The sequence below is a fragment of the Gopherus evgoodei genome, chromosome 2 (assembly GCF_007399415.2).
Source record: "Gopherus evgoodei ecotype Sinaloan lineage chromosome 2, rGopEvg1_v1.p, whole genome shotgun sequence".
NCBI classification, from domain to species: domain Eukaryota; kingdom Metazoa; phylum Chordata; order Testudines; family Testudinidae; genus Gopherus; species Gopherus evgoodei.
The window spans coordinates 182034186-182059483 of record NC_044323.1 but is presented as its reverse complement, the minus strand read 5'-3'; the positions used below and the strand labels follow the sequence as shown (position 1 = coordinate 182059483).

At 43.7% G+C, this 25298-nt stretch overlaps 1 protein-coding gene across 10 annotated transcripts in view; it reads right to left on the bottom strand.

Moving 5' to 3' along the window:
• The window catches only part of ATXN1 (ataxin 1), a 303257-nt gene that overhangs the window by 178028 nt on the left and 99931 nt on the right, over positions 1 to 25298 (bottom strand). For all 10 annotated transcript variants that reach the window (XM_030552464.1, XM_030552461.1, XM_030552468.1 and 7 more), the window contains one exon: positions 18193 to 18264. The gene's annotated coding sequence lies outside the window, so the exon portion shown is untranslated. The remainder of the gene's footprint in view (positions 1 to 18192; positions 18265 to 25298) is intronic.

Here is a 25298-nt window from a genome sequence, read left to right as displayed (position 1 = left end):
TATTTCAGCATGAGCTTTCATTAGCTATAGCTCACTTCTTTGGATGCTAGCACAGTAAGTTTCACATGGCAGACAAGAACTTAGGGTCATGAGAATGGAAGCTGGGAAAGTAGTTGAAAGGTAATACATGCCCAGCGGCTGGTTCAAATTGTGCAGAAATAAGTTTTTATCAGCCTCCTCTCCCCCATGGCTTTCTAAACCTGGAAAAATGCTGTCTGAGTACACAACGGCAGGCAAGAAGGATGTTTTCTGTCATACCAGAGCTGCCACAATCAGCTTGTTATATATTGAGAAAAACAAACAAGCAAACAACAATCTCACATAATGTTAGAGGAGATAAAAGATCCGAAATGCTTGTAATATCATCAATTCTTACTTGTTACATAAACAAAAACTTTGTTTTTCATCTCAAAATAAACACTGACATCCTTGCTCCCTCCTCTCCACTGAATTGTCTGCAAGCCCTGTTTAATCATTTACTTCCGCTAGGGGTCAGAAAGAGTAAAAGGTTCCAGGACCCCTCAATTTTTCTTCCTTTACCTTCTTTGAATGTCATTATGTCCCAGTAAACCCCTGTACAGCAAAGATATAGAAGACCTATAAAACTATTAACATTGTTCCATGCATCATTCAGAGGCAGTGTCTCAAGAATGACACAAAATGCACCCCTTCCTCATCCCAGGGTGGCTAACCGCATTATCCTTGCAGCAGTGTAAGGCCCTGTGAGCTTGTGATAAGCCTGGAGCCCATACCCATCTGGCTGGGTTGGGTACCTCGACCTGATAAGTTTTTGCATTTGAAGAATGAAAACTAGAGTCTAAAGATAACACTTGTTAAACATGAATGCAGGATGCTCACACCTCTGCTAGGTCTATGTTTTGCCAGAATAAACTAAAGAGTAGAGCACTGACTCATGTTATAGAAAATGGTATTGGCAACCAAAAGAACTAGAACTTGCGTTTTAAAACACTAAACAAAACTTAGGGTATGATGAATACAGCAGATCACCAGTAAAAAAACAATATCCATGCAGCCAGCACATTTCTACCATCCCTCCTCATTAATCTGCACCAACATGGAAATTACTGTATCATCACATGAGTATTTGTCCTCTTAACAATGGGGAAATGACCATGCCACATAATGGTGTAATTATCTATACCTTGAAAATTAAGATATCAGATTGCTATTTACTTGTTTATTTCTAATGTTACAGTATTAAAGTGGAGGATGGCAAAGAGAAAAGAATATACTTTCATAACAGATTTTATTACTCTGGGTTATGGACCAAAGAAATAGTTGTCAGTTTTCAGAGTAGCGGCCATGTTAGTCTGTATCAGCAAAAGGAACAGGAGTACTTGTGGCACATTAGAAACTAACAAAGTTATTTAAGCATAAGCTTTCGTGGGCTATAGTTTGTCTCCCATCCCCGAACTGAAGTCACCAAGGAAACTTACCCCTTTGCTTTGCAGTTCTACCTACAATTCAAAAATACCACCAGATGACAGCTTTCTTAACTACGAACAGCAAGTAACATCAGCTCTGGAGTCAACGAAAAATAACCATCATTCAAATGCTTTATGCAACATATACAAGTTTATTACCTAAAAAAGTCACATTCTGAATTTCAGTGTAACACATCTATTCATTCACCTCACCTCATATAGTACATTACACCAAAACTGCAGTGAAAACCTTAGCCACTGGCTGTTTCCATTAAGACTCAAAGCCTTTGGGTTTTTTGCAGCTATGGAACAAATGTCATGTTCCAATATTTATGACTTGACTAATGGCAGGTTTGGGGATAGTGTATAAAATTTCTAACTGGTCTAGCTTAGGGGAAAAAAAGATCAGAACAGTTTAGAATAAAGACAATACAAGAGTAAAACATTCCTGCAGGAGAAACTCTTTTCCCTTCAGCAGCAATTAGACTTTTTCCACTTGTAACATTCATTGAGTTTTCTTTTTTTTTTTTTTTTAAATGGAAGTACAGAATCTCTTCATGGGCACATCTTAATTTCCTGATGATCTCTAAACTCACCATTCATTTCTACAGATTGTGGCTGATGAGTAACATCAGTCCAGGGAAATATCTTACTCCTAGTCTGATTGTACTGCAATAGCTCTCTGTTTGGTGTTTTATGAGGCATGAAATTAACATCTTCTGGCAGAAACTAAATTTAGTCCTTCAGTTGCCATAGAAGATTGTAGGCCATCTCCTGAGATATTTATTTGGGTGGTAAAGTGGAAAATGTCATTTAATTGTTAATTGCATTTTAATTCTTCTTATTTTATAACAATCAACACCAATGAGGAAAATCACTGTATTAATTTACACTCAGCCCAGTTTGTCCAAACCTCAGCTCAGATTCACTGGAAGGTTTGTTTTCAGTAAATCCCCTACAATCCCAATCCTGAAATTGAATCTGCTAGTGCCAGTCCTGAAATCCAAGAAAACCCCCCATTACTTCAGTGGGGCTCTATACTGACGTAAGTGTCCATGCTAGCAGACCCTATTGCAAGAACAAGGCCCAAATCTGAGCTGAATTTCAGGTTTGCAACAGAGTGAGGAAAGTTTAATCTCAATTGGAATTTTACGATGAACATTTTGCAAAGCTCTATTTTAAAGGCAAAGTGAAGTGTATCCTTCCGAACATACTAGCTTTCTTCTTTCACTACCCGGCTCTCCATTCAGCTAACACTGTTCTCTAAAAACAGGTTTTTGAATCTTTTTACTTTGCACTATCATCTGGTAAATAAAAAGAGATCAGATAATAAAGAGGGTTTCCTGAAGAGCAGTAATACCTTTCTTCTTTACCAGAGACAGAGAACATTTGTGTCCCAAAGCAACAAAAACATGGTGATAAATTTCAGAGAAATGACCACCTGTACTAAGGTTTTTAATTTCCACAAGTGTATTCAGAATGCAGCAAGGGAAAAATACAAAATATCACAGTCTTTCACAGGGTAAGTGATTCAATTTTCAATCAAGGAACGAGAACTATATTTAGAAAGGCATAACACATTACTTTTTCTTCTGATAAGTTCAGCAGAATTAAAGGAGCCAGATGGTCGAATATCTACAGAGTGTTCTCAGATACATTACACTGATGTAGAAACATTAAAAAGAAAAAAATCCTACCCATATTCAGAGTAGTCCTGTGCAGACATAGTAAGGAATGAGATCACCATGAACAGCTATAAAGCAAAGTACTGTGACTTGTGACTATTTATATATGCCATAGAATTTATAGTTATAGAAAAGCTGATATAATGAACTTTTTGTGAAGTCCTTTTCCTTCCAGTAAAGGGGGTGGGAAATTAGTGACCAAATCTCCAGTCCAAGTGAACAGCCATTTGGCAGCATAGCTGACCTATATAGACTCATTTAAAAAAACAACAACAACATTTTCCATCTGTTCTGAGCTTTAAGTGAAAATACATATCAAAACACAATTCACAACTACAGCATGAAAGTAGTAACAAATTTATGTCCACGGCAGAACATCACTTAATTTTACGCATTAAATTTCAGGCCTAAATGAAAGGAAAAACTCTTCCCACCTTTTCACTCCACCAGTCGAGAGACCTCCCTGAATGAATTTTAATGACATAAAGGAATTCCTTTTAACAGCGTTTCACTGAAGATGAGTTAGTGGTCTAGTCACAGGTGCCCTCACAACAATAGTTCATGGCTAGGCTCAGCCCAATTCCTAGAGTTCTAAACTAAAAAGAAGAGAAGGAGGATTGTCTAGCACTCGGGGTGCCAGTCTGGAACTCGGGAAAGTCCAGGTTTAATTTCCTGCTCTAACACAGGTTTCCTGTGTGACCTTGGATATATCACTTAGGCACCTAAATCCTGATTTTAGGCACTGGTGCAATCCACAAAACTCCTGCATGGTTGCCACATAACCCTGTAGGTGCTTAAACTCACCCAGCACCTCAGTTTTTAGGGTAAAAGTTCCCTAGGCACTTAAGTTTCTGTCTCTGGGCATGTGCTCTGCTGCCCTTCTTTAGGCATCCAGATGCCTCTCCTCTCCTACCCTAAGCCCCACAGTGATCTGCAAACTGGGGGAAGATAAGCAGAAGAGTGCCTATCTCCCTTGTGGGGCCCAATCAAGTAGCAATGCTCAGAGACTGCCTACAGATCCGGTTCCATTCAAAATCTGACGGGGGCGGTTGGGGTTGGAGCACTCATCTAGGATGTGGGAGTCATGGATTCATTTCTCCCCTCTACAGGGGGTCTCTCACCTCTCAGGACAGGGCTCTAACCACTGAGCTATAGGATATTCTAACATGAGGCTCCCTCAGTCTCTCCTGTTGAAGCTGTTCCACTGTGGGTAAATAACCAGAGACACTGGAGCAGACACAAAGAATGACTTTATAGCCTGGAGAGTAGGGCACTCACCCATGAGGAAGGAGAGCCAGAGTCCAGTCCCCCTGCTCCAATTAGTCTTTAATTATTTATCCAAATTGGACATGCTTCAACAGGAGAGACCGAGGGAGCCCCACCTCATTTGTTAGAGCACTCTTCACAGAGCTGGGAGATCCCAGTTCAAATCCTCTCTCTCCCTCAGGCAAAGAGATGGAAATTGTATGCAGGTCTCTCACATAACAGGTGAGTTTTCTAACCACTGGGCTAATCATCATCAGCGCAGTAAGCAGCACCACTTCCTGCTGCCACAGTTTGGTGGGGACTGAGAGGCAGGTGCCTAACTCAAGACTGAAGAACTTGTGGATCTAAATGCGGAGGAGGCCTGGAATTACTTTAAGTCGTAGCTGTAGAAACTATCAGAAGCCTGCATCCCAAGAAAGGGGGAAAAAACCATAGACAGGAGTTGTAGACCAAGCTGGATGAGCAAGCATCTCGGAGAGGTGATTAAGAAAAAGCAGAAAGCCTACAAGGAGTGGAAGAAGGGTGGGATTAGCAAGGAAAGCTACCTTAGTGAGGTCAGAACATGTAGGGATAAAGTGAGAAAGGCTAAAAGACAAGTAGAGTTGGACCTTGCAAAGGGAATTAAAACCAATAGTAAAAGGCTCTATAGCCATATCAATAAGAAGAAAACAAAGAAAGAAGAGGTGGGACTGCTAAACACTGAGGATGGAAAGGAGGTTAACGATAACCTAGGCATGGCCCAATATCTAAACAAGTACTTTGCCTCAGTCTTTAATAAGGCTAATGAGGAGCTTAGGGATAATGGAAGGATGACAAACGGGAATGAGGATATGGAGGTGGATATTACCACATCTGAGGTAGAAGCCAAACTTGAACAGCTTAATGGGACAAAATCGGAGGGCCAAGACAATCTTCATCCAAGAATATTAAACGAACTGGCGCATGAAATTGCAAGCCCGTTAGCGAGAATTTTTAATGAATCGGTAAACTCAGGGGTCGTACCGTACGACTGGAGAATTGCTAACATAGTTCCTATCTTTAAGAAAGGGAAAAAAAGTGATCCGAGTAACTATAGGCCTGTTAGTTTGAAATCTGTAGTATGTAAGGTCTTAGAAAAAATTTTGAAGGAGAAAGTAGTTAAGGACATTGAGGTCAATGGTAATTGGGACAAGTTACAACATGGTTTTACTAAAGGTAGATCATGTCAAACCAACCTGATCTCCTTCTTTGAGAAGGTGACAGATTATTTAGACAAAGGAAATGCAGTAGACCTAATTTACCTCAATTTCAGTAAGGCATTTGACACAGTTCCACATGGGGAATTATTAGTTAAATTGGAAAAGATGGGGATCAATATGAAAATTGAAAGGTGGATAAGGAACTGGTTAAAGGGGAGACTCCAATGGGTCGTACTGAAGGGCGAACTGTCAGGAGGTTACTAGTGGAGTTCCTCAAGGATCAGTTTTGGGACCAATCTTATTTAACCTTGTTATTAATGACCTTGGCACAAAAAGCAGGAATGTGCTAATAAAGTTTGCGGATGACACAAAGCTGGGGGGTATTGTTAACACAGAGAAGGACTGGGATATCATACAAGAAGATCTGGATGACCTTGTAAACTGGAGTAATAGTAATAGGATGAAATTTAATAGTGAAAAGTGCAAGGTCATGCATTTAGGGATTAATAATAAGAATTTTAGAAATACACTGGGGACACATCAGTTGGAAGCAACAGAGGAGGAGAAGGATCTTGGAGTACTGGTTGATCACAGGATGACTATGAGCTGCCAATGTGATATGGCCGTGAAAAAAGCTAGTGCGGTTTTAGGATGCATCAGGCGAGGTATTTCCAGCAAAGATAAGGAGGTGTTAGTACCGTTACATAAGGCACTGGTGAGACCTTACCTGGAATACTGTGTGCAGTTCTGGTCTCCCATGTTTAAGAAGGATGAATTCAAACTGGAACAGGTTCAGAGACGGGCTACTAGGATGATCCGAGGAATGGAAAACCTGTCATATGAAAGGAGACTCAAAGAGCTTGGCTTGTTTAGTCTAGCCAAAAGAAGGCTGAGGGGGGATATGCTTGCTCTTTACAAATATATCAGAGGGATTAATATTAGGGAGGGAGAGGAATCATTTAAGCTTAGTACCAAGGTAGACACAAGAACAAATGGGTATAAACTGGACACTAGGAAGTTTAGACTTGAAATTAGACGAAGGTTTCTAACCATTAGAGGAGTGAAGTTCTGGAATAGCCTTCCAAGGGGAGTAGTGGGGGCAAAAGACATATCTGGCTTTAAGACTAAGCTTGATAAGTTTATGGAAGGGATGATATGATGGGCTAGCTTAATTTTGGCAACTGATCTTTGATTATCAGCAGATAAGTATGCCCAGTGGTCGGTGATGGGATGTTGGATGGGATGGGATCTAAGTTACTGCAGAGAATTCTTTCCTGAGTGCTAGCTGGTGAGTCTTGCCCACATGCTCAGGGTTTAGCTAATTGCCATATTTGGGGTCGGGAAGGAATTTTCCTCCTGGGCAGATTGGCAGAGGCCCTGGAGGTTTTTCGCCTTCCTCTGCAGCGTGGGGCATGGGTCACTTGCTGGTGGATTCTCTGCAAACCACAATTTGAAGACTTCAATAACTCGGACATAGGTTAGGGGTTTGTTATAGAAGTGGATGGGTAGGGTTCTGTGGCCTGCTTTGTGCAGGAGGTCAGACTAGATGATCACATTGGTCCCTTCTGACCCTAAAGTCTATGAGTCATTCTCACAAGAAATCCAGGAAAGGGGTTCCTGGTTGTGGATCCCGGCAGCCCAACTTAGGGTATGGCTACACTTGAAATTTCGGAGCACTGCCGCAGCAGCACTTTGAAGTGTGAGTGTGGTTGGAGCATCAGCACTGGGAGAGAGCTCTCCTAGCGCTGCACATAAACCACATCCTCTATGGGTGTAGCTTGCAGCGCTGGGAGCCGCGCTCCCAGCGCTGCGGCACTGATTACACTGAGTCTTTACAGCGCTGTATCTTGCAGCGCTCAGGGGGGTGTTTTTTCACACCCCTGAGCGCGAAAGTTGCAGCGCTGTAAAGTGCCAGTGTAGCCAAGGCCTGAGATGTCTACCTCCTTGAGAAGGGTGGGACTTAGCATTCCCCATTTCCTCAGCATTCACCATTGGGTGGCTTAGGCAGTTCCCCACTTGGCATGACGGCTTTTGTGGATCACATTCTTAGGCACCTATTTCTCCTCATTCATTGTATAGGGAGCCTATAGGATTTGCGGATCTCAGTGTAGCTCCAGTGCTTTTCATAGCACCTGACTTTTAGACACTGCTATGCTCAGCACTGCAACACTTAAGTCCCTTTGTGGATCCAGACTGTAGCCTCTTTGTGCCTCAGATCTCCATTTGTAAAATGGGCATTATGGCACTTCCGTATCTCACAGGTGTGTTGGATACATACACTAAAGATGGCAAGGCACTCAGATACTATGTTAACAGAGGCTACATACGTACCTTAGATAGATAGGAGATATACAGCTCCTAGTACTTATATATTATATCTTGAAGGAGAGATTGCTCCTTCCCAAATATACAAAAGCAGTAGTTTTGGGGAAAAAACAGTTTACTTTGAAGTTCACAAACAAAACAAAATTCTGCCAAAAATTCAATTTAAGAAAATCGCTGCTTTAAACCCATCCCAGATATAATAGCAGCACTGTTCTCACTGCTATATAGCTATGGCTGTGCCAGAATTTCCAATATAGTCACTTTTTAAAAAAGGTAAAACCTGGTAATTAAATAAAAGAAAACCATTTCAAGATGAAACTGGATATTCCAGGTTCTTAGCCTAGAAGCAAAGCTGGTCATTGCTGACCTCTGAAGCACGTGAACTGTGCGAACATTATTTTGTGCTACAAACACTATTGGGAAAGCACTTACAGTACAACAATGTACTAGTATAGTAGATTTTAAAGTATTTTAGGTCGTGTCTCTGTGTGTTGTATTAAAGATAATTTGATGGTTCATGCTATACAGGTTTGTAACAAGGAACTGAGAATGTAACAACAACTGTGGTACACATATTTTGACTAAACTGAACAGACACTGGCTTTAAAAGAGGCTCAGGAAAAATTTTTAACAATACTTTTTATTTCTAACTAAATACAGGAATGTTCTGTAATGAAACATCCCTAGAAAGTATTTAGTGAAAAGATTTTCCTCCCACTTATTCATAAACCATCCACCCACCCACCCCACAAAATTGATGGAACTGTACAGGTCAGCCTAAGCTGTTTAATTCAAGTTATAAATAGTTATCCAATGACTGAAGGATTTATATCCACAGAACACTTTATACAAATGTTTTCATTTACCTTTTGTTTTTGATTCTCATTTACACCACTTTACATAGCTCTGGCAATGTAAAAGGGGCCTTTAATGTAAACAGGAACCAGGTAATTTATTCAAGGCCTCTTTACACTGCCAAAACAGTGTAAAATCACCTTGTGTATATGAGAATCAAGTCCTGCAAGTTTAACATTGCATGGTAATCGGTATCAATGTGCGAGACATGGGAAGAGGCCTGAGGTGACACTTTGGTAAAATTCCCAATCCCTAACTTCAGTTGAAGCTTTCCCTGTGTAAATACTGTACAGTCAGGACCTAAAGGAATAAAAAACACCAAAAGGTAACCTTAAATGCACTCATTTACCACATTTACTCATTTAAATGGCAGGGTGAGGTCATTAAACAGAAATGAGATTTCAGCTCCTAGTGGCCTGATTCTCTGTGCCTGTCCCTTGTTCAGTCATTTACATAAGAGAAGAAAATGTATTTACACCATTACAAATTGGATGGGAAATGAAACCAAACCAGAACAACTGTGTTTTATAGTCACCCTATAGTAATTCACATTTATAGTGTAAATTACTGCACAAAGGGGAGACCAGTGGAAAATCAGACCTACTAAAGTTTATTTTGTCAACACAATCCAGGAAAATTCAGTTTGTGCCAGGGTTGATGGCTGGACATGGACAATTACTGTAGCTTCACCATGTGCAGCACCACATACTACGTATGCCCATATTAAAGCAACTTTTTGCATTATCATTGCCATTTTAACATTACAGCAGATGAACACTCTCACGAGTGGATAACGATATACTCTGTCAATACTTTGATACTATAATTTTTACACAGTAAAATACAATACATTTGTGTTTGCCAAAGGGGAATAGTAACAGTCTGGGTTTTGTGTCTATGAAACAAATTATTTGAGTCATTAAAAATGTATAAAAGTAGAAGCAAAGATCATGAACAAGTTCAACAGGCTCCAACTATCTACTAAAATTGCATCTGCATTTCAAAAGGGACTTTGGCTTCAGAGTCTGACGTTCTTCTTACATACACAGAACAATCACATAGAAAGAAATGTCAGGGTGTGTCTTCATTACCAACATTAAAGCGCTGCCATGGCATGCTTTAACGTGGCTGTGTAGTCATGGTACCAGCGCTGGGAGAGAGTGCTGTAAAAAACCCACCCCCACGAGGGGAGTAGCTTCCAGCACTGGGAGCGCACTGGTGCACTGTCTACACTGCCACTTTACAGTGCTGAAACCTGCAACGCTCAGGGATGGGGGGATGTTTTTTCACACCCCTGAGCGAGAAAGTTTCAGCGCTGTAAAGTGGCAGTGTAGACAAGGTCTTAGAATCAGATCCTTAACCTTTAATAACCAGAGTAACCTCAACTACCATTTGCAGGGGCGGCTCCCGCAGGCGTGCCGCCGAATCCGCAGGACCGGGGACCTCCCGCAAGCAAGCTGCCAAAGGCAGCCTGCCTGCTGTGCTAGGGGCGGCATAATACCTAGTGCCATCCCTGACCATTTGAGTCACAAAGCACTCTCTCCAGAGGCACTCTGCACTTCATAAGATGGTGCAAATAACATAGCAATTATACAGAGAAACACATGACAACCTCGGCTGACTTCAAACTTGGGTTTTTGTTGTTTTTCTTTACAAGTCATGCATTTTTTGTTCAATTCACTGTCTGGTGTTTCACAGCAAATAAATTTCCAAAACCATTAAACTTGCTGAAGATTAACAGCAAGTAAAATTCCAGCCAGAAATGAAACAGTTAAACACTCAATGGATATTTACCTACCAATATGAAATTATCAATAGATGCAGAATTAAAGGTTTTCAAAGAATAATCCTGTAATAAATCCATGCAAGTAACAGTCAACGGTGCAACCTGTATGTAAGGATGAACTCTTCCTTTTAACGGAACAGTTCTTCCAATGTATGAGCCACAAACTGGCTTTATTTCTGGCATCAGATATGCTGTATGTTCTGTGTAACTAACTGCATATTTAGTCACTTACCTACCTACAAGTAAACCTTTGAAATACAAACAAACAGTTATCCAAAATAAGCAGACATGCTCAGCTTCTTGCACCTCAACTGGTTTTCAATCAAACTGTAGAAATGTAAATACCATGCCCAGCACAGGGGAAAACCAGGAAACCTCACTGCTCATGTACGTGCACATTTCCATATGGCCTCTTTTACACCATCCAAGGTACCAGTTGTGTTTTGCACTAATACTTTTACTTTGTTCATTTAAAGATTTCCCCTCTCCACATCCATGCCCTACAGAAAACGCATGCCTTCACCACCAGCAGTTCCATGCGTTGAATATCTCAGATTGATCTTCCTCAACTTGGCAAATAAATACCCAGAAAAACAGATTACCCTCCCAAGGGAAGGGGCAGACCTGTTATCAGTGGAGGTATTAAACAAACTTAAAGCAACTGATTGTGATTCTGTAGAATTTTATGCATAAAAACTGCTGTGATGAAAAGGGAATGGACCTGGTGACCAAAGATCTTTTTCCTGATTCCAGTATCTATGAAGTTTACATCAGTCAAACCAAGTGCTGTGGCACCAGCAGTAAACACTGTGGAGGCAAAGGCTTTTAAGACATCAGAGTTACAGCATCAGAATCAGTAGCACGAGCAGGCTATGCTCAGCCACTTCTAATATGCATTGTACTACTGCAGTACTACATGCTGACAGAAGATAGAGTACGTCTGTGATTGAAGACATACACAGTGTTCAATGTACTGAGGCTCAGGGCGAGTCTACATGACGGTGCTACAACGGCACAGCTGCACCACTGTAGCGTGTCTGGTGAAGGTGCTCTATGCCAGGCCTGCACAACATATGGCCCGCGGGCCGCATGCGGCCCGCAGAGGCTCACTGTACAGCCCATGGCGGGATTCAAAAGGCTCTGAGCTGCCCACAGCATCGGGGAGCTCAGAGCTCTTTAAATCTCAGCCGCGGCCAGGATTCATAGGGCTCTGCGCTGCCCGCAGCGGCGGGCAGCCTAGAGCCCTTTAAATCTGAGACGCCGCCAGGATGCAAAAGGCTCTGCGCTGCCCACAGCCGCAGGGAGCTCAAAGCTCTTTAAATCTCAGCTGCCAGGGCCGGCTTTAGGCCAATTCAACCAATTCCCCTGATTCAGCCCGCCCCTAAGAGGGCCACATGCCCAAGCCCCAGTACGGTGTACCAGCAAAAGCCAGTGCGCTGTAGCAGGGTGGCCTAGCTTCCCCAGGGGGCAATTTAAAAGGCCTGTGGCTCCTACTGTGGCAGAACTTTTTATAGGGAACCGGTTGCTAAGAAATGAAAGGCTTTTTTTTTACATTTTTTTTTCTTTCAGTCATCCCTGCCGGGGCCCGCCGAAAATGTTCGAATTGGGCCCCGCACTTCCTAAAGCTGGCCCTGCCAGCTGCAGATGGTATTCAAAGGCTCTGGGCTCCCCACAGCCGTGGGGAGCCCAGAGCCCTTTAAATCTCAGCCGTGGCCGGGATTCAAAGGGCTCAGGGCTCCCCGCAGAGATTCCCAGCCGCAGCTGAGATTTAAAGGGATCAGGGCTCCCCGCCGCTATGGGCAGCCCAGAGCCCTCTGAATCCCGGCGGCGGCTCCAAAGGATGCGCTGGGGCTGGGATTTAAAGGGCTCAGGCTCCCCTCAGCAGCAGGAGCTCTGGGCCCTTTAAATCCCTGCCCCAGCCCCACAAAGCTCCGGGTTCCAGCAGCCGCCGGAGCCCCAGGCCCTTTAATTTGACCCTGAGGGCTCCCAGCCAGCTCTTCAGCTGGGAGCCCCTGGTTGATTTAAAATCAAGTATCACCTCCCCAACCCCAACCTTCCTTTTTGGCCCACAGCTGTTTTGGTGGGGCGGCACTGGGAAAGGAGAGTTTGTTTCTGCAGGGCTGGGCGGTGCTGGGGTGGAGTTTTTCCGCTGGGCCGGGGGGGGGGGTGTTGTGCTTCCGCGGGGCTGGGGGTTTTTGGCCCTCAGCTGTTTTCTTTGGAGTAATGTGGCCCTCGCCACTTTACGAGTTGTGCAGGCCTGCTCTGTGCTGATGGGAGAGCGCTCTCCCCTCAGCATAATGACTCCACCTCCGCGAGAAGCAGAAGCTATGCCAGCAGGAGAGCATCTCCATCTGACATAGTGCCTATGGGGATAGCACTTAAGTCGAAGTAACTCGTGTCGCTCGGGGGGGGGATGTGGGTGCCTTTTTCACACCCCTGAAGGATGTAAGTTACATGGACTGACGCAGTAGTATAGATCAGCTCTCAGGCTCTCTCTTCCAGAAGCAGAGTAATCTCTTAAGCAGTTGCTCAGACTACCAATGCAGGTGGACATTTTAATTTCTAAACATGTTTTAAAGTGATCTAGGACTAGTGAAAGGCGATGAACTGAAAGCCCTAAATAACAGTCCTCTCTCCAGATCGGAGGCATGACACAAGCAACTCAGTGCAAGCTTTTCCATAATACCCAGCAATACTGCCACCACTCAACAGGCATTGAGAGGATTATGCCTTGGCCTCTTTGCTAGCAAGAGTCTCAGTCAGTGTAAACTGTAAATCTGGAGCAATTCAGAGGATTTCAGTGGGCTTGTTATGGATTTACACCAGTGTAACAGAGAGCAGAATCTGGCTCTTGGTTAGTATCAACCTAGGCCAAATCTGAAAGGCCCTGAATTTTGTGGAGCAGATATGATGTAAACTAGCATGGCTACAATCATGGGTGGCATGTTTGTAGAAATTTTGGTGGTGCCCAGAACCTGCCCCTGTCCAAACTCTGCCCTGCCCCCAAACTCCACCTCCCACCTGCCCAAGGCTCTGGGTGGGAGTCTGGGTGAGGGAGGAGGTCTAGGGTGCAGACCCTAGGCTGGGGCAGAGAATTGGGGTGCAGGATGCAGGCTCTGGGAGGGAGTTTGGGGATAGGAGGGGTGCAGAGGGATGGGGTGCAGGGGTGAAGGCTGTGGGGTGTGGCTGCAGATGAGGGGTTTGGATTGTGGGAGGGGCTCAGGGCGAGAGTAGGGGTGCAGGGGGTGAGGGCTCTGGGGTTGGTAATGAGGGGTTTGGGGTGTGGGAGGGGCTCAGGACAAGAGTAAGAGTATGGGGGATGAGGGCTCTGGCTGGGACTGGGGATAAGGTGTTTGGGGGGCTGGAGGGGCTTGGGGCTTAGGCAGAGGGTCAGAGTGCGGGGGGATGAGGGCTCTGGCTGGGACTGGGGATAAGGTGTTTGGGGGGCTGGAGGGGCTCAGGACTAGGGTTGAGGGTGCGATGTGGGGGGCTCTGGGGTGGGGCAGAGCTGGGGATGAGTTTGGGGTGCAAGCAGGCTGCTCTGGGACAGGGGCCAGAGAGGAGGACTCCCCCTAGCCCTTTCCCTGCTGGCAGCAAGCTCTGGGGGAGGACCCCCCCTTTCCTGCCCCGTAGCAGCACACTTTCACTTTAGCATCACTGGAGATGAGGGATGGGGCTGCCTCCTTGCATGGCGCAGGAGTGGTGGCTGCGGGCAGAGGGGGGCCCCCCTGTGCTGCTTGAGGGTCCTGACGGAAAAGGGAAGGGTTTGAGGAGGAAGGGCAGGCTCAGAGTCAGTCTGTCCTGGCAGTGAAGAGGAAGGGCACTAGGACCCTGTGGCAGCAGTTGCTGGGAGGCAACGTGGAGCTACTCAGGGAAGAGACAGTCAGTGATTCTCTGCTTTTGGGCCCGGGAAAGACAAGCAGGGGGGCAGCAAGTCGGGGCTGCGGAACACTCAGGGGAGGCATGGGGGGGCCGCAGGTGGGGGGGGCACCCAGCTCCACATATTGCTGGAGCTGGGCTCCTGGTTCTGAATATTGCTGGTGTCCGAGCACCACATAGGTATGTAACTCGCCACCTGTGGCTACAATCACTTGATTAGAGCTATACTGACTCACACAGGCTACAGATCTGCACCTCCCCCCTCATTTTTTTTTTAAATAAAGGATGTAAAATCTGTGCGTGTGTGTGCTCGCAAGAGAGAAACACACACACACACAGCGCTATATAAAAGTTTCACAGAAAATCCTCCACCAACACCACACATATAAACCCTAGACACTTGCACATAAGACAGTTCTTCGAGAACAGAGCCTTTTGGTTTGGATTCTTTAATGCAACCCAATAGACTGCCAATAGATATGTATGTCGGTTGACAAAGCTGAATGCCCATGTATTTCAGAAGAAAAGTTGGATGTACATAAAAATGTATTTCACAAATCATTAATTCAGTGGAACCCACTCATTGCTTGTGATCCTCAGAATACATATAGAGAAGGATTTGAGAAATATTATCAGTCAGACTATACCTACTTACTACTTGACAACCAATTCATTTTTAATGAGCTGTTCCTACTACAATTTACAGACAAAATTGTCCTTCCCTACTGGAACAGATTTGTCCCCAAAATATCCTAGGTAATAACACAAAGTATTTGAAGCCGTTTTTCTGCCACAAATTCCATTCTACAGCATTAGGTTTTTTTCCCAGGGCATTTTGAGCTCCAAACAAACAGAAACAAATCTGAAGCACATTATGCTGAGCAGCACACAACAGACAAGTTGCACTCCCAGACTTTTATTGACATTTAAACCTGTAATGTTTAACTCCCACTATTGTTCTAAATGATGAATAGGCAACCTCCTCTACACACACAAACGCACACATTTGGTATTACATCCCATACTTTATTTCTAATAGTAAACCTTGCAGAAAGGAATTTTATTTTTACACTTTCTCACCACCCACTCCTAATTAATGTCAATCAGTGTCTTCCACACACTACATACTGCAAGTATGCGGCCATATCTATGCTGCGGATTTTGGCAAAAAATTCCCACTGTTGCTGAAAACTGATGCAGCTCCATGTATTGTGATAGAGATTCAACTAGGAACCACATGGAGATTGAAAACTCATTTCATCTAGGCCACTAAACAGTAACAAAAAGGTTATAACTTTTGGGTCCAGAATGTAATCTTATATATACTGGTATAAACCTCAAGAAACTCCATGGACTTTAATAGATGTGCTGCAGAAATACAAAGGTGTAAGAGAGAACTGGATCTGTCTCTAGGTTTCTATGCCTTGATAGCTAATGATTAATAGTAGCAAAAGTAAAAGTACTAGTGATAGTCCTGCAGCCCCTGCCATTTTTAAATACGATGGTTGAAATACAAGCTTTATTAAAATCAATGGAGAGAGGATTTCACCCCATGTTGTTTAGACCTGCTCTGAGCAGAGTTAGATAACACAGCATTAAAATCACTAGCAACAATTGGAGGCTGGTCAACACTAGCACTCCCACTGTTTACCATCACCAGAGGAGTTGCCACGGTGGTACCAACATTGGGAAATTTTTCCCCCCATTCCCCTCAAAACTCCCAGTGTAGACATAGCTTATATCTACAGTACAAACACAATCATTAACTTCTTCAAATATTATTTTTCCTTTCTCATGTAAAAGTTAATCCAGCTCCAATCATATCCCTTTCTTAACTTTTGCACAAGGGGAAGACAGAAAGCTAAAAAAAGAAAATTAGATACTTCACGAACTCTGTGACTAAGGCAAAGAAACTAGCAAGACAGATGGGCTGATGCATTAAGGGAGCTCCAGTTCACCATCCCGTATTTTCCAAAGCCCAATGGTACACCATTTCCAAAGCCCAACGGTACACAATTTTAACACTATTACCCAACTTACAGTCATCCTCCTGACTCTTAAATTAAAATATATATCATTCAGACAAGACACAGTCATAACATCTATCTATTTTCCTTCCCATGCCCCACATACTGTTGTCTTTTATCAAGTCTGTGTACAGATTTGTTAGAACATGGTCCTTAGCTCAGATCTGGCTAAGTACGTACATTCTACAACAGTTTCTCACTAGAGTGGACACGAAACCACAACCGTACAGCTACACAAGTTCTCCCAACTCCATCCCACAATGCCATGCTTCACATTTCATAGCGAGTATTTCCTGTCAGGTTCCCCCAGCTTTCTATTCCTCCTTGCTACAGACATTCCACTGAGTAAAGGAAATCCTTTACTAGTATATAAGGTACAGCACTTGCTGTAGGTAACTATAGCACTTGTGAACACCAGCATTCACTACCAACTCCAGGGAAAGCATTCAGTCAAGCTATGAGCTGGCCAAAGGCCAACATGAGGGTCTTACTTGGAATTTGGAGTAATGAGACTGTTAGGGCACACCTGGCCTCTAAGGCCCACAACCAATAGGCCTATATAAGGTGTCAGGATGTTGAGCACAGTGCAAAGCAGTGGTAGCACAACATCCTTACCTCCTTTGTAAACTGCTTTGAGATCTACTGATGAAAAGCACCAGAGAAGAGCTAGGTATTATTTATTATTATTATTATTATTATTATTATTATTGTTAAGGTGCTGGGACAATAACCCGACCTCCCAGGCGGCCCGTCCATGAAGAGCTAGATTTTGTCCTGACAAACAAGCCATCCGGTTAGCTGATGCAGCTTGCCAGGACCTTGGTGAAGATGAACACACAAAAGACCAGATGGAGAAGGAGCAGCAGACAGAGGAGGCTAATGGGAAAGGCCCCAAGGAGATAAAGGGCCTTCCTCACGAAGTATTAAAGTATACTGCATTTTACTGTGCTGCACTCTGTTTCATTGTGTGTGGCTGGAGGAGCTCAAAGTCTGGGAACAAACACTGCTGGCATTGTCACTGCTTTTATTGTAAGGGCAGAAATCTTAGATTAGATAGCTAAATCCTTGATATATACACCTTCCTAAAAAATGTTAATCTTTATGGAGAAAGAAGAACCTGAAGGTATTTATCTGTATCTTTGAGAAAAAGGGGGAAATGTCTTCCATAGCAGGGGAAATCTGGTGCCCCAACCATCATGCAGTCTGCTTGCTCAGAATAATTACTAATGGCCGGTCCTCCCCATGGCTTCCCCAGTTACATCTGGAATTAAGCTCTCCATTCTGCAGGGTTCACAAAGCAACCCTCACCGAGAAAATAAAGTGACTCTGCACTTAGCAGTAGTTCACTATTGGTAACAAATGCTAACAACTGAGTCAGGGATTTGGCTGTCTAATCTGCCTAACATGCACTTTAAAAACAAAAAAAAAATCTCAAAAGGTCTTATTCTAATGGGGCTACTTATAGTTATAATGTAATGGTGGTGAAGGTACTGCAAAATGATTTCCCCATCATAGTAAAATCTGTAGTGTGGAATACAATTTCACTCTACTTGTAATAAAAACCCATGGAAATGCATTAATTCAGGACTTAATTCCTTTTCACAATTAGGTGAAGTTGAGTAGATCACTATTAGATTAAGCTGCATTATATCAGAGTTCACCATAAAAGAGAATTTCTTTCCCTCCACCCCACTCCAGTTCCAAATCAGGCAGGAGGTATCTGCCAGGTATGAAGAATTTTCCTACCATTCAGTCACTGCTTCCCTTCCTTCCTTTCTTTTCTTCACAGCTCCAGTTGTGATCTTCCAAAAATGTAACCTGAAAGTACAAGGACATACAAAATGAATCAAACTAAAATTTTGAATAATTTAAAATTTAAACAATAATCAAAAATAGAAATTAAATGGCCAGTATCTGCATCAATGGCATTAGCACCAAACTTCCTGTCCCTGTACCTGTGTCCTCCTTTCCAAAGACCAGGAGTGAAATCCTGGCCCCACTGAAGTCAATAGGAGTTTTGCCATTCATTTCAGTGGGGTCTGGATTTCTCTCTAGAAAAGTAGCCGGAACTCTGTGTATTGACCTAGATTTGTCCGAGGAGCTGTTCACAAGCCAGGCTGATAGCAATGCTAGGTTGTGATCATGACGTGGTGTTGCCTTGTGACAATATGGATTGTTGCAGAGACAGATCAACTGGAGGACATGCTGACATGCACGCTAACCACAACTGCTTGGCCACTGCGTTACTATCAAGATGATATGGTGCTATCCTTTGCGACTTTTTTTATAACCCTCCAAATCAGAGGTACGAAGAATTGTGTAAGTTGGACGAAAGAGCCACTTCATCATGAAGGCAGCTTGGGCCTCTTCCTCCATGCCCCTGTATCTGTTGCAGAGGCCTTTAACATTTTGGTTTTCTGTTGCACGGAACAGGTGTATGTGCAGATTTCTTAGGCCTGGTCTGCACTGAGGGGGAGGAGAGGGAAATCAATCTAAGTTACACAACTTCAGCTACGTGAATAACGCAGCTGAAGTCAACGTACTTAGATCGATTTACCGTGGTGTCTTCACCACAGTGAGTCGACTGCTGCCACTCCCCTGTCGACTCTGCTTGCGCCTCTCGCAGTACTGGAGTACAGGAGTCAACAGGAGAACACTCGGGGGTCAGTTTATCGCATCTAGATTAGATGCAATAAATCGATCCCCGCTGGATCGATCGCTGCCCACCGATCTGGTAGGTAGTGAAGACATACCCTCAGAGTTTCTACTACTGTTTGAGACATGGATCTGCTCAAAGTTCTCTGTCTGCTATGAGTTTGCTTCCTGCTTATACAATGTATTAGTACGCACTGTTTTCTCAGAGTGTGAACTGAAGATGGCATTTTGTATGGCTGAAAAGGACGGGGTTTCCTTGAGACGAGATCTGCAACTTAATCCCACTTGATGACTTATGTAAGCATTGACAATGTTAGAGGAAGGATCTTGGTAAACCTTTCCTAACTTGAGCAGAGCCAGCTGGACAGCTCTGAGCTCTGGTAGATTCCAAAGAGGAAAGATATCCCTGAAGAGGACCATTTGCCTTAGACCAGAGGAGGCTCTGTATGAGCTCCCCTACCCAGCAGACTTGAATCCATCATCCCATAGAGCCTTTTGGGGGTTTTGCAGGGGCATTCCCTTTATTTTGTTATTTGCAACTGTTCACTGTACAAAGAATATCTTGACCTACTTGAGTGTCATCACTTGATATCCAAGATTCTGATCTGTAAGTCTTCCATAAGAAGAATCTATTTCAACAGCCTTAGATTAAGTTGAGCCCATGGAAGTAGATACTGGCAGAAAGCCATTCCTCTCAACAGATTCAGTAGAGACTGAAATAGTGGATAGTCCTGAGATGACAACACAATAATCAGAGACTTTAGCCTCAGGAAACAATCCTCCAGTAGAAATATGGAGCTCCTTTCTGTGTCTATCAGGAACCCTAAGTGAAATATTTCTGAAGAGTACTGCAGCATTCTTCTCCTGATCAACCTGACACCAACAAATGTTCATAAAATCATAGAAAATTAGGGTTGAAAGAGACCTCAGGAGGTCATCCAGTCCAACCCCCTGCTCAAAGCAGGACTAATATCAACTAAATCATCCCAGCCAGGGCTTTGTCAAGCCGGGCTTTAAAAACCGCTCCGGATGGGAGATTTCACCACCTCCCTAGGCAACCCATTCCAGTGCTTCACCTCCCCTCCTAGTGAAATAGCTTTTTCTAATATCCAACCTAGACCTCCCGCACTGCAACTTGAGACCATTGCTCCTTGTTCTGTTATCTGCCACCACTAAGAATAGCCGAGCTTCATCCTCTTTGGAACCCCCTTCAAGTAGTTGAAGGCTGCTATCAGATCCCGCCTCACTCTTCTCTTCTGCAGACTAAACAATCCCAGTTCCCTCAGCCTCTCCTCGTAAGTCATGTGTCCCAGCCCCCTAATCACTTTTGGTGCCCGCCACTAGACTCTCTCCAACTTGTTCACACCCTTTCTGTAGTGGGAGGCCCAAAACTGGAAGGTTAGTTCGTTTGTTCTAACCATGGCTTTTTCTGCTTGAGTCTCCAAGATGACTTTTGATTAGACAGGAGAAAGAGAGAGAGAAGGACAACATCCCCTACCTACCATGATTTTTATGCTAGTCCTGATGGCCATAGACAAAGTGAAAGAGAGCTTCAACAAACCAGCAGGTGCCTCAACCACTGCCAGCTTCTCCTTAGTTTTACAAAGAGAAGATACGGCTGAAGCTTGGTAGTTTGCTTTCTGAGAACAGTGAGTGCTAAGGGGGCTGGCAGATGAAGAGCTCACGCAGCCTCCATACTGAATATTATGCCAATATCAGCTCCACCTCTAATTCAAGGGGTGGGGGATGAGGAAGAACCACAACATAAACTAAAAGAGGAATCAGGTAAAAAATGCCCACTGGATTGATTTGTTTATTCCAAGGCATCAAACAGAATGGGAGCAGTAGAAAGAGAAAGAGGGAAGGAGTCAGTGGCTGGCCTTAGACCTTAGTTCCTCTGTGACGATGCGATTCTGGCGGGACCCAACTGAGAGTGCCAATTTAGGACCAATTGCTCAAACAGGGCAGTTACAGCCCCAGGATGGGTTTTTTTCCACCTCTAAGGCAAACCAAACCAGCCAGACAAAAAGGACTTCGGTTTCACCCCACTGGCTAACCACAAGTCACACAAGCAATTTCCTTAGACACTCCAGTCTCCCAGTGTCACCACCAGTGCCACCCGTCCTGGGGATGAATGGTTATGAAAACCAATACCCCAGTAAAAGAAAAAGGTTCTCTCGATCCCAAAGGACCAAGCCCCAACCCGTCAATATACACATCAGATCTTACCCACAAATCACACTGTTGCCAATCCTTTAGAATCTAAAATCTAAAGGTTTATTCATAAAAGGAAAAAGATAGAGATGAGAGCTAGAATTAGTTAAATGGAATCAATTATATACAGCAATGGCAAAGTTCTTAGTTCAGGCTTGTAGCAGTGATGGAGTAAACTGCAGGTTCAAATCAAGTCTCTGGAATACATCCCCAGTTGGGATGGGTCATTCAGTCCTTTGTGCAGAGCTTCTGTTTGTAGCAAAGTCTCTACAGAGGTAAGAAGCAGGATTGAAGACCAGATAGAGATGAGGCATCAGCCTTATATAGGCTCTTCCAGGTGTAAGAACACTTCTTTGTTCTTACTGTGGAAAATTACAGCAAAATGGAGTCTGCAGTCACATGGGCCAGTTTCTGCACACCCTGCTGAGTCACAAGGCCTATCTGCCTCCTCTCAATGGGTCAATTGTGTAGCTGATGGTCCTTAATGGGACATCAAGCAGGCTAAGCAGAGCTAACACCCACTTGTCTGGGATCTTTCCCAGTAACACAGCACAAGTTTGAAATATAGACAGTATAGAGCCAATACTTATAACTTCAACTACAAAATAATACAGACATACAGACAGCCTAATCATAACCAGTAACTCATAACTTGGTCTTAGATACCTTATATGACCCTTTACATAAGATTTGGTGCCACTACAGGACCATAGTTGCAAACCATGTTCTATATGGTCCCAGTTTATATCAATAACGTCACATCCTCCTTTGCCGTTGATACATCAGACAATCTAGTTCCTTGACCTTCCTCACTTCCTTTTTCCTCCCTTGGGTATCCAATTCAAATCCTTGTTTTGCAGGACCGCCCGGGGGGGCAAGTGGGGCAATTTGCCCCAGGCCCCGCGAGCCCTGGCCCCGCGGCGGTCCGGGTCTTCGATGGCATTTTGACAGCGGGGGGCCCTTCAGTGCTGCCGAAGACGCGAAGGGACTGAAAGACCCCCCGCCGCCGAAATGCCGCAGAAGACCTGGACCACTGCCGGGTGAGTACAAGAGCCGCAGCTCCCCAGCCTTGCCCCAGGCCCCCTGAATCCTCTGGGCAGCCCTGTTGTTTTGTATGTCTCCCATCTTCCAGACAGTATACATGTCCCTACCACCTAAATCTTCTTTCATTATATTTTCTAACACATCCTGCTCTGCCAGCTCCCTTATTTATTATTTTGTCTTTGTCTGTGATGGGCTGCTCCAATCTCTTTTTGTTATTTACTGTCAGTGCCCAAGTCTCTGTTCCACACGTAGCATGTTTAGTACAATCACATGGTATAATCTGATCTATAGCATGCTGTGGAGACCTCTGTTTGACTAGATGTTGTTCATCCTTCCAAAAGCAGTGTTTGCTTTTCCTAATCTCCTATCAATATCTTTATCATGGCCACCTTCAAATGTCATCATAATCCCCAGATAGAAGAACTCAAAAGTTGTTTTTCCTCTGATGTAAGGGCAGCCGCTCTGTTCTCCATCATATTTAGTAAAGAAGACCATACTTTTCCTAATTATGCAGTTGCTGGAGGGTGAGAGAATTCTCTGATCCTGGTAAATGGCTGCTACCTAAGCAAGGACAATCCTTATGGTGTGCGCAGATGGCCAACAGTCCTGAAAAGTGGGTACTACAGTATTTTTTTTTAAACTGGTGTAGCTGGTAGCACCGCCTAAAGTTAAGTTTGACCAAGAGTTCCTAATATAAAGATCCTATTTCCAGGAGCTTATAATTTTGCCAAAATTTAGCCGTTTGTACTGAAATTTTCCATGCCAGGTGCCTGCCTCAGGCTGAACTTTTCAGCAATTAAGGGTCAGCCATTTCTGAGAAAATGGCTAAGGAAACGCACCCTGTTTTGTCTGTGTTAAAAACAATTCTTATTGTTTCCCTGAGAAACTCCAGCACCTCTGGAAATTTGGCATGGGGGTGCCTTTGTATCAGGGATGTACTTTTTGCTCTTCCTCTGCAATCTCACCTAAATTTGGCCAAATTACGAAAAAATCTCAGTTCGCATTTGCTCACTAGACACTTGTTACTTTGACAGCTAACTTCTCCTAAAATTCCATCTGCAATGAGTTTAGGCCTCAGTCCTGCAAGCTGCTCCATGCAGAGCAATCCCAGCACATATAAAGTCAGCTGGGCTCTGTGCAGGTGTCCATCCACATGGAGCTCACTGCAGCATCGAACCGAAGTTTGTAAAATACTTATGGGTCCTTTAGGATGAAAGAAGCTACAGTAAGGAAATAGAAGATATAATTATCCCAACATTCTGTCATTAGCTCTATCTGAATAGGAACAGAATTAACTAGATGATGCAGGAACGGCAGCTGAGATATTTTTAAAAAAAGAAAAATCCACAGCTGCAGCAAACTACAATGCACAGTTAAATATTCCCCACCACAGAGCCTTCCTGGAGGAATATATTCTGATAAACCAGCATGCCTGCATCTTAGAACATCAGCAAGTGGCAAAAGATCTGCGGTTTGGTCTCTGAAGAATTCTCATCTTTTAGAATCTGCACTTTTGGAGAGTGACACTGTAATGCCAAATATATCCACCAAGAGGCACCTTTATTTTAATCCTGCACAATGCCATTTCCTCCTCATCAGAAACAGTCACTAACCAATTTCTCTTTTCATTTTCTGGGAACTCTATTTTCTCTTTCTGTATGTAAATGAAAAACAAAAAATAAGGCCAAAAAGTAAAAAACTCTGCCAGACCTGAATTAATAAACAACGATTGAGTGTTTTTGACCCTTTCCTTCCGTCTCATTCTCAAAAACTGACAGAAAAACAAGGTATGACCTGATAACACAAAACCACCTTGCTATCATATTACTTCCTCACTGGAAATGAAGTATCAAAAATTAAAAAATGTAAATGTGTGGGACTGTTAAAATCAGATGCAGCGATACCCACTGAAAAATGTGGATACATATCACAGGAGTCTGCACAACTGGACCTGCAGAGCAATTATCCAGTTCTCTAGAGGTCAAACAAAATACTGCAAACTTTAGCAAAACCCACACAAACTATCCCACATTGCACCACAAAGATCCAACAGTTTGCTACTAATGATGCTGCAGTATTGCTGTTTCTGTTCCTCACACTGTTAAAGCGCTAACTCAAGTTTCAGGGCGAGAGTTCGGATCCAGGATGTGTGAACCATACATTTGTGTGCGGTGCCTCCTTTCTCCTTGTGTCTACCTGTAAACATGAAGAACTGGGAGCAGCAGTCTTCCTTTTATAATAATAAGAAAACAGAAGAAGTGAGACTGAACGGGGTTTTTGGGGTAGGCACTGAGTAGCAGGAGTTGGAGTAGAAGCTCTGTTCTGCTAGAGAAAGAATGCATGAGTAGGGAGAACTCGTGGTACAGAATGGTGAAAGAGACCTGAAGAAACAGGTATACAGAGATGCACCAAATGGTTCTAGTAATTCCTTTAAAAAATACAGGCCATGCTGCCAGATCCTTGGCTGATGTATATCAGCACAGCTCCATTTAATGAAGCTATACCAGTTCACACCAACTGAAGGGCTAACCTATAATGTTCACAGATACTAGAGGAGAAACCAGTACCAGAGTCTCCATACTTAACAGTGAAAATCCTGAATGCTAAGCCCCATCTTCAGAGCACAGAACTGAGCTTGTTGGAAAAAGAGGGGAGGGAAATTGAGGAAATTTTCAGACCAAAAAACAAGTTCTGCTTTCCATCAGAAAAAAAAATAAAACTGTATCAAGAAATCTGTCTGACCAGCAGTTGCACAACAGAGAGAAAGTGGAGCTGGCTGAGCAGCAGTTAAAAACCTGTACTATGGGCCCCCAATTCTAACGAATGAGAGGGGCAAAATGCCTGAGGAAACTGTCAGAATTCATGAAGACAGCACAAAGTCAAGGTTTCCATTGCTTCTGTGCTGGTGAGAGCATGGCAGGTACACGTTCATATGCACT